The 7500-nt window shown below is 46.3% G+C and overlaps 1 long non-coding RNA gene across 1 annotated transcript in view; it reads left to right on the top strand.

Moving 5' to 3' along the window:
• Positions 1 to 1495, top strand: part of LOC138974243 (uncharacterized) — an 8326-nt gene extending 6831 nt beyond the window's left edge. Inside the window, exon 3 of the long non-coding RNA XR_011458354.1 lies at positions 586 to 1495. This is a non-coding gene — a long non-coding RNA (uncharacterized lncRNA). The remainder of the gene's footprint in view (positions 1 to 585) is intronic.
• Positions 1496 to 7500: the final 6005 nt, after the last annotated feature.

Here is a 7500-nt window from a genome sequence, read left to right as displayed (position 1 = left end):
AGCAGACGACGGTTTATGCCTATCGCCAGTTCCTCTGAACAGTCAAAAGCCATCGCTAGAGTTCTTTTGAACCACAGCCGTTTGTTTCGTGCATAGTCAGAGGTACATAATAACGTGCTATTGCAGATAAGCTCACATCGACTCGCATTCAAATTACTAACTGACGACTAAATTGTGAAAAAGGGAAACTGGATCACACGGGTTCACGATGGCTCAGGGGTAAGATAAACCACGCAAACATAATTTCTTTGAAAATTGCTTGCTCTTTACGGAGGATGTTCTCAAGCGGTGAGTGTTTAAATGAAAGGGTGTTTGTACTGTGTGTAAAAGCCTGACAGTATCTGTGATGGTTTACAAGAGGCTTAATGTGCCTTTAAGTAACGATGAAAACTTCATCCTGGACAATTTTATTGACTACCACTGGAGACATGCAGAAGAAGTGACATAATGTTTACGTGACGTCATGTTGTTTTAAAATTGTGACGTCTTTTCTTAATTTTGATTTGATTTAAAAAAAAAACAAAGCTTTTAATAAATAGTGTATATATTCATCACCGTTATACCTGAACCTATACTATTTTACAGATTGATGACGATGGTGGTGAATACGACGTTCTAGGCAATCCAAAACCAAAACCTACACCAGGACCGGTCCCAATCTACAGCCATCTCAATAATGCAACATAGAACAGTAAAGTGATCATGGACATACACAATTCCTGTTTTACAAGGATTGATAAGTTATTACAAGCCAGCCTGAGAGCTTTAGAAAAAATGGCGTTGCGTTGAGTACGATCATTTTCAATTCAATTCAACTCAATTCATTTTAATTCAACTCAATTCAACTCAGTTTAATACAACGTTATTGTCTGAATGCACCAAACAGACATTGTTCTTTTGGCTCGTGTACGAGATAACATTACATAAAAAAAACACACTCTCAGAACATATAGACACATACAAGTACACATCAATACACACATAACCCAAATCACACATATCCATACCCACACCCTCACATACATCTTGGTCTCGTTTATCATTTATAATCATAAATACATTATGGTTAATATCATTGCTAGTCCACTTCATTAACACTCAAAATAGGATATATAAAACGTACTTATTACACGGGCCGCGTGTACCAAGATTCTTGAATCTCTGAGGACCGTTGACACACGTGATCCTTGTGCATTGGAAGAGTATCATACTCATTATAGTATTAAAAGAAACATTTATTGAGGCCACCAGGACCAAAGGAATATCACAATAACGAGGATGTGTTGTGTGAAGCTATGACGGTTGGAGATGTCTATGTGGCAATATATAATTATTCAGGACGCGAATTACCCAGTAATCCGGTAAAATTTGCGCGAGAATAAGTGCAATGTGAAACACTGTAGCCAGCCTAGACTGCGAGAGAAATGATGTGCCGTTAATGATCAAAACTCATTCGGTAGTCTTATTAAGTAGTGCACTGTTCAGAGTGTAGATTACTGACATTTAGCTTTTAGTGATTGAGGTTGAGAGAAGAAAGTCTGTTTGTAAGCGTGTAAATGTACAGCTGAGTATTCATACTTGGTGAAGTTATTTGCTGGACAGTTTTTGTGTTATTCCATTTGGGGATAAAACGTATTATTTGAATAAGTTGTGAGTAGCTATCTCAGAAGTGTGTGAATTACATGTGCCTGTGTTTCTGAGGATTCACCATCTACTTCTGAGTGAGTACACAGTTGCACGTCTCGTATGTTCAATTGTAACTATGTTACAGATTTGATAATATAAATAATATATTGGGTGGCTAACTCACTTGTGTTTGTTATAATTGTCATGTATGGTGTATGTACGTGCTCAGTTACACGGTGTGGGAAAGGAAGACGAGCTTTATAAAATAATAGTACATTTAAGAATGAAAGGTACCTGCTAAGTATTATGCATTAAATGAATATCATCCCTCAGACATTTTTGTTTTGTAGGTTGTACATTTAATTGTTCTATCTTGTATATGTTCTTTTGTAAAGGGTCTAGAGCCATAGGTTAGGCACTTGCAAATGTCCAGTTATTTTAATATTATTATCATTATTATTATTGTCTTCTTCTTCTTCTTGGCGTTCGCAGAGGTTACACAATCAGTCCAGCACTGGTGATAAATGTTGTCGTTTTCTCCAACTCCTGTCGACTGCCGTATAGTTTGGTCTGCAAGGGAGTTGGTGACGGCCACACTTCTTTTCGTTCCTCATCTAGTAAGGGACATCGCTGTAAGATGTGTTCCGCTGTTTGGTCCTCTTGACCGCAGGCACAGGTTGGTGATGGCGCCAGCTTGAACTTTCGGTTCATGTGAGCATTGAGCCTGTTGTGGCCAGTACGCAGCCTGATGAGGTTGACTTGCTGCTCTCTGGACATTGTGTGGTAGTCATCTCTGTTTGTCCTTGGCCTCATCAATGCCTTGATGATTGTCTTCTGCTCACTAAAGCTGACACTGTTTTCAGGTTGGTCTTCCACATCCACTGGAGGACAACTCTTCTGGTTTGTCTGACCATCTGTAATGCGTTGGCCAGCTGTGGGAGTTTGTCGTTCTCTAGGGCCTGAAGGACTGAAAGGGCGTCCGAGAGGAAGACAACTTTGATAGCAAGGGTCTGCGGAGTCCTGAACGAAGGAGGCGGCCTGCATGAGAGCTTCTGCTTCTGCTTTATAGTTTGTGCAGTGTTTGCCAGTGGCAACGCTGGATGTAGCTGTATGTCCCCCAGGGAACTGGATGAGAATGCCTGCACCTCCATTGAGCACGGCGTTAGTTGCTGATCCATCGGTGTATACATGGATCCACGCCTCTTTTGGGTACTGTTCGTCGATCAGGGCTAAGGTGAGTGCCTGTCGAGCTGTGTCATTCTGATCTTCTCCTGAGGTAACATGTGGAACACTGGTGCAGATCTGGATGCCTGGTTTCTCTGTTGCCTTGGGGGTTTCCTCTTCTTCTTGAGTCAGAGGTAGAGTGTTCTGTGGAAGGACTTCCCTGTACTGTCGAGAAAGTCTCTTGCTCTCGTGTACAAAACTGCTCCGTTTAAGCCGGTTCTTGGTGAGGTTGCTCAGTCTGTGCTTCATGGGGTGGTCGGGTAGGCACTTGAGCTTCTCGGCCTGTACCATAGTCTTGGCTTCTCTTCTCTGACAGAGGGGTTGGATGGTGGTAAGCTTCTCCATTTCCTTGATGGGCGTGGATTTCATTGCACCGGTGATGAGTCGGAGGGCCTGGTTTTGCACACGGTCAAGGGTCTGCAGGTTTGTCTTGGCTGAGGTTGACCACGCTGTGGAGCCGTACTCGAGGTGGGGTCTGATTGTTCCCTGGTATACTGTCTTCAGTATCTTCTCGTTCGCTCCCCAGGTGGTACCTGCCAGCTTCCTGAGTATGGCTAGCTTGCGCCGGGCCTTCGTCTCTGCCTGTGCAATGTGTGGTTTCCAGGTCTGCCGTCTATCAAAGGTGACACCAAGGTATGTTGCTTCTTCATCCTCTCTCAGAGGAGTTCCACCAAGCCTAATGGTTCCGGCTTTCTGCTTTGGCGACAGTGTGAATAGGGTGGTGGAGGATTTCTCCTTGTTGATGGAGACGCACCAATCTTCTGCCCATGCGTTCAGCCTATCTGCCGCTTGCTGCATTCTGTAGGTGGCAGTACTTGCGTGCTCCTCCTTGCACCAGATCACAAGGTCGTCTGCGTAGAGAGCAGCTTTGATCCCCTTGGGCATCTCAGACACCAGATCGTCGATGAAGAGAAGGAAGAGTGTGGGGGAGAGGACTCCGCCCTGAGGGACGCCATGACGAAGGAGGAACTTCTTGCTTTTGGTCTGGTCGACGTTAACTCTTGCCCTGCGGTTATAGAGGTAAGAGCGAATCCACTGGTACATGTTGCTGGACACGCCTTTCCTCAGCAGTTTTACAAGGAGTCCATCTTTCCAGACCTTGTCAAAGGCCTTCTGAAGATCTATCCAGGTGACGAAGACCAGCTTCTGTTCCTGAAAGGCATCTTCAACTTCTTGCGCCAGGTAAGTGACCTGATCTTCAGTGCTGCGGAACTGTCGGAATCCAGCTTGTTCAGGGGCGAGGAGGTTCCTGGATTCCAGGTACCACCTGAGGCGCTCGTTCACAATTCTCTCCAGGGTCTTCACAACACAGCTGGTGAGGCTGATTGGGCGATAGCTGGTGGCCTTCTTTGGATCCTTCCCTTTTTTTAAGATGGGGATCATGATCGCTTCTCGCCAGGGTTGTGGTAGCGATCCTTCTTGCCAGCTGCTGTTGAAGACCTCGAGTAGCTTGTTCTCTGCTGCACTACCAAGGTGTGTTAGCATCTCGTTGGTGATGCCGTCTGGGCCAGGGGACTTCTTCGCCTTTGACTTTTTCAGAGCTGAGTGCAGCTCGTGGAGTGTGAGTGGTTGACTCATGGCGTCCACTGTCGACTGTCTGGCAGGTCTCTCTCTTTTCTCTCTTCTTGCTTCTCTCTGTTTCTCGGGGCTAACATGGAGGTTGCTCTCAGCTGCATAGCTTTCAGCAAATTGGTTGGCAGCATGCTTTCCAGTTAGCACCTTCCCGTTCTCTTCTAATGTGATCTTTCCTCTGCTGGTGTTCTCATCATTCAACTGCTTGGTGAGCCTCCAGAGCTTTCTGCCATCCTTCTCAAGGTTCAGAGAGCTTGTTTTCTCTTGCCAGCTTCTCCGTCTTGCCTGTAGCTTCTTTTTGAGAAATTTGGCTTTGGCTTCCTGGAGGCGGATGTTGTTGTTTTGTGACGGGTTGACTTCTGCTTCCCTTCTGGCGTCTGCCAGATCATCATCCAGTTCCTGCAATTCATTGCTCCAGTAGGGCTTATAGTCTCTCCTGGCACCCCTGGGAATGGACTCACGCGCTGCTCTGAGGATGCTCATGTTGAAGTCCTTCGCCACCATGTTGATGTCTCGACCCTCGACTCTGATGTCTTTGGTGAGTTCGCTGGTGCGGTGTCTAAAGAGGAACCAGTTCGCTCTTTTGTAGTTCCACCGTGGGAAGGAAGCTTCAGTGCAGGACTCCATGCCCAGGGTCAAAAAGACTGGCCGATGGTCACTTCCACCTAGCTGTTCTCCGACCTCTCTGCTGGTTAGCTGGTGCATGTCTTCCGTGCAGAAGGCTAGGTCAGGAGTTGATGTAGTGTGCCATCTTCTGGAGTAGAATGTAGGGCAGTCAAAGGGACTGTTCAAAAGGATGAGACCTTTGTCGTCCTGCCAGTTCTCCACCTCTTCTCCTCTCCGATCCAGGTGGTCATATCCCCAACTCTGTGAATGACTGTTGAAGTCACCCACCACGATGAAGTTGGAGGCCTTTGCGGGGATCGTGTCAAAGGCGAGGTGTCTATCATTGGGGCAGTAGAAGTTGACAAGATGGAATTCTGATGACTTCGTCTGGATTCGAATCACCTGATATTCGGAGTCCTCCATGTGCGTTTCTATCAAACAGGCATTGATGTTGTTCCTGATGAGGGTCAGGATTCCTCCTTTGCTTCGGTCTGTTCTGTCGGACCTAAGGCATTGGTAGCCTCTCACTTTGAAGGACTTTTGGGGTGTCAGGTGCGTCTCCTGAATACAGCAGATGTTGATGTTCTTCTCATGCAGGATATGCTCCAACTCTGTCTTCTTGTTCAGGATACTTTCTGCGTTCCAGTGCATGACCTGAAAAGGTCGCTGCTGACTGGGTTTCTTCCTGGTTGTGGTGGTGCCAGTCACTTTCCTCCCGCGTCCCCTGGCGTGACAAGACGGACGGGAGGGACCTCCAGTAGTTGAGGCTGGGTCCCTTTGAGGCATGGGACCCGACGCTGCTCCACCCTGGGGGGTCCTCAATGGGCGAGCGCCATTTCCATCTGTGCTGGTTGATTGTGTCATCATTTGCGTAAGTGCGTGTACCCGTGGTTTGTTAGAATGCGCCGTGCGGCCCGGGTCCTCCGTCTTCAGCATTCGGGGTTTTCTGTCGGGGTTACCTCACCCTTAGCTCATGGCCCGTACGTCCTACCCTGAGAGCACAGGGGGGAGGATTTTCGGGATCCCACCCGGAGCCAGTTTGGTCCGCGGCCGCAAGCGGCTGATCTCCATATCTGAAGACCGTTCCCCTATCCGCCACCCGGGGACGCGCTGGGTTGGGGGTGGTCGCCCCACTGAAAATCCCACACTGGGTTAAGAAAGATCAGCCTGTCCCAGTTATTATTATTGTAAAATTCATGACAGTTTTTGGTAACAGTATGTATTCACATGAATAGCCTTATTCCAAACAAACATTACGTTTACCTCACAACAGTGTTTACGTTTGGGTGAAAAGATCCGTAGTTATTTTGTCATTGGTGTGGATTTAGATTTGAATGCCACTTTGTTGACAAATGAATTGCTATTTAACAGTGAGATCGAGTCTTTGTATCTGACATGTGTATTCAATAAGAGCTTTTATTTTCATATTTACATTGTAATGTGTCGTGTTCGTTGTTTTTCCACACTGCTTTTTATCATGTTTGAGGATCTGATTTTATTTGACCCTATTTGATTGCAAATAAATGATTTTGCTTTTATTTTACCTTTCAACGTGTGTGTGTGTGTGTGTGTGTGTGTGTGTGTGTGTCTGTGTCTGTGTCTGTGAGTCTGTGTGTGTGTCTGTGAGTCTCTGTGTGTGTCTGTGAGTCTGTGTGTGTGTCTGTGAGTCTGTCGGTATGTCTGTCTGTCTGTCTGTCTGTCTGAGTCTATCTGTGTCTCTGTCTGTGTCAACCTAGTCATATATACACATTATAAGAAAACCGTGCGACCTTGGCCTCCTTGTGTTTGCTCAAGCCACGGCGGATTATTGATCGTCAGACCGTGACTGGTGCGCCGTGCTTGTTGTACAGTGGTACCTGCGATAAAAGGACGCCCTTGGGACCAGTTTAAAATGTCCCTACATTGCAGGTGGCCTGTCATGACAGGTATATTTTGGTAGAGGTAATAGACAAATGGACAACAAAACAGCGTGCTTTTAAGGGAGGTGTCCACTCATCCGAGGGGCCTCACATCGCAAGTACCACTGTATATGAAACTTAGACATGAGCAGAGCTGGTCTCACGCGATTGACGATACAATCTCACCGCCTCGTTGAGTGTACGTGCTATTACTATCCTTTGCTAGATGCATTGATGAGAAATGGACAGATATTGTTCCTGGCACAACGAATCCCTCTCTTAGATACTTCGTAAATTTGAGATAAAACAAGTTTGCTCAGGTAGCCGTGACTGCATCCGCATGAAATTCAAGCGTAGAATGACAGGCTCTAGTGCGCGCTGTGAATAAATTGTGTGAGGGTCGCCTACACTGTACATCCTGTACTACAAGATTATATGTGGTGTTGGCAACGCCCTCGTTTCATATACACGCGTTCGCTGGATAGATATACTGCAGGTTGATGTGTGAATATATGTATGTTTAGCGACGCAGACACGCACACACACACACGAATAGTGTTGCCTTGAAAACGCT

This window comes from Littorina saxatilis, linkage group LG8, assembly GCF_037325665.1.
Source record: "Littorina saxatilis isolate snail1 linkage group LG8, US_GU_Lsax_2.0, whole genome shotgun sequence".
Taxonomy (NCBI): Eukaryota; Metazoa; Mollusca; class Gastropoda; order Littorinimorpha; family Littorinidae; genus Littorina; species Littorina saxatilis.
The sequence above is the reverse complement of the archived record's forward strand: the minus strand, read 5'-3'. Positions and strand labels throughout refer to the sequence as shown.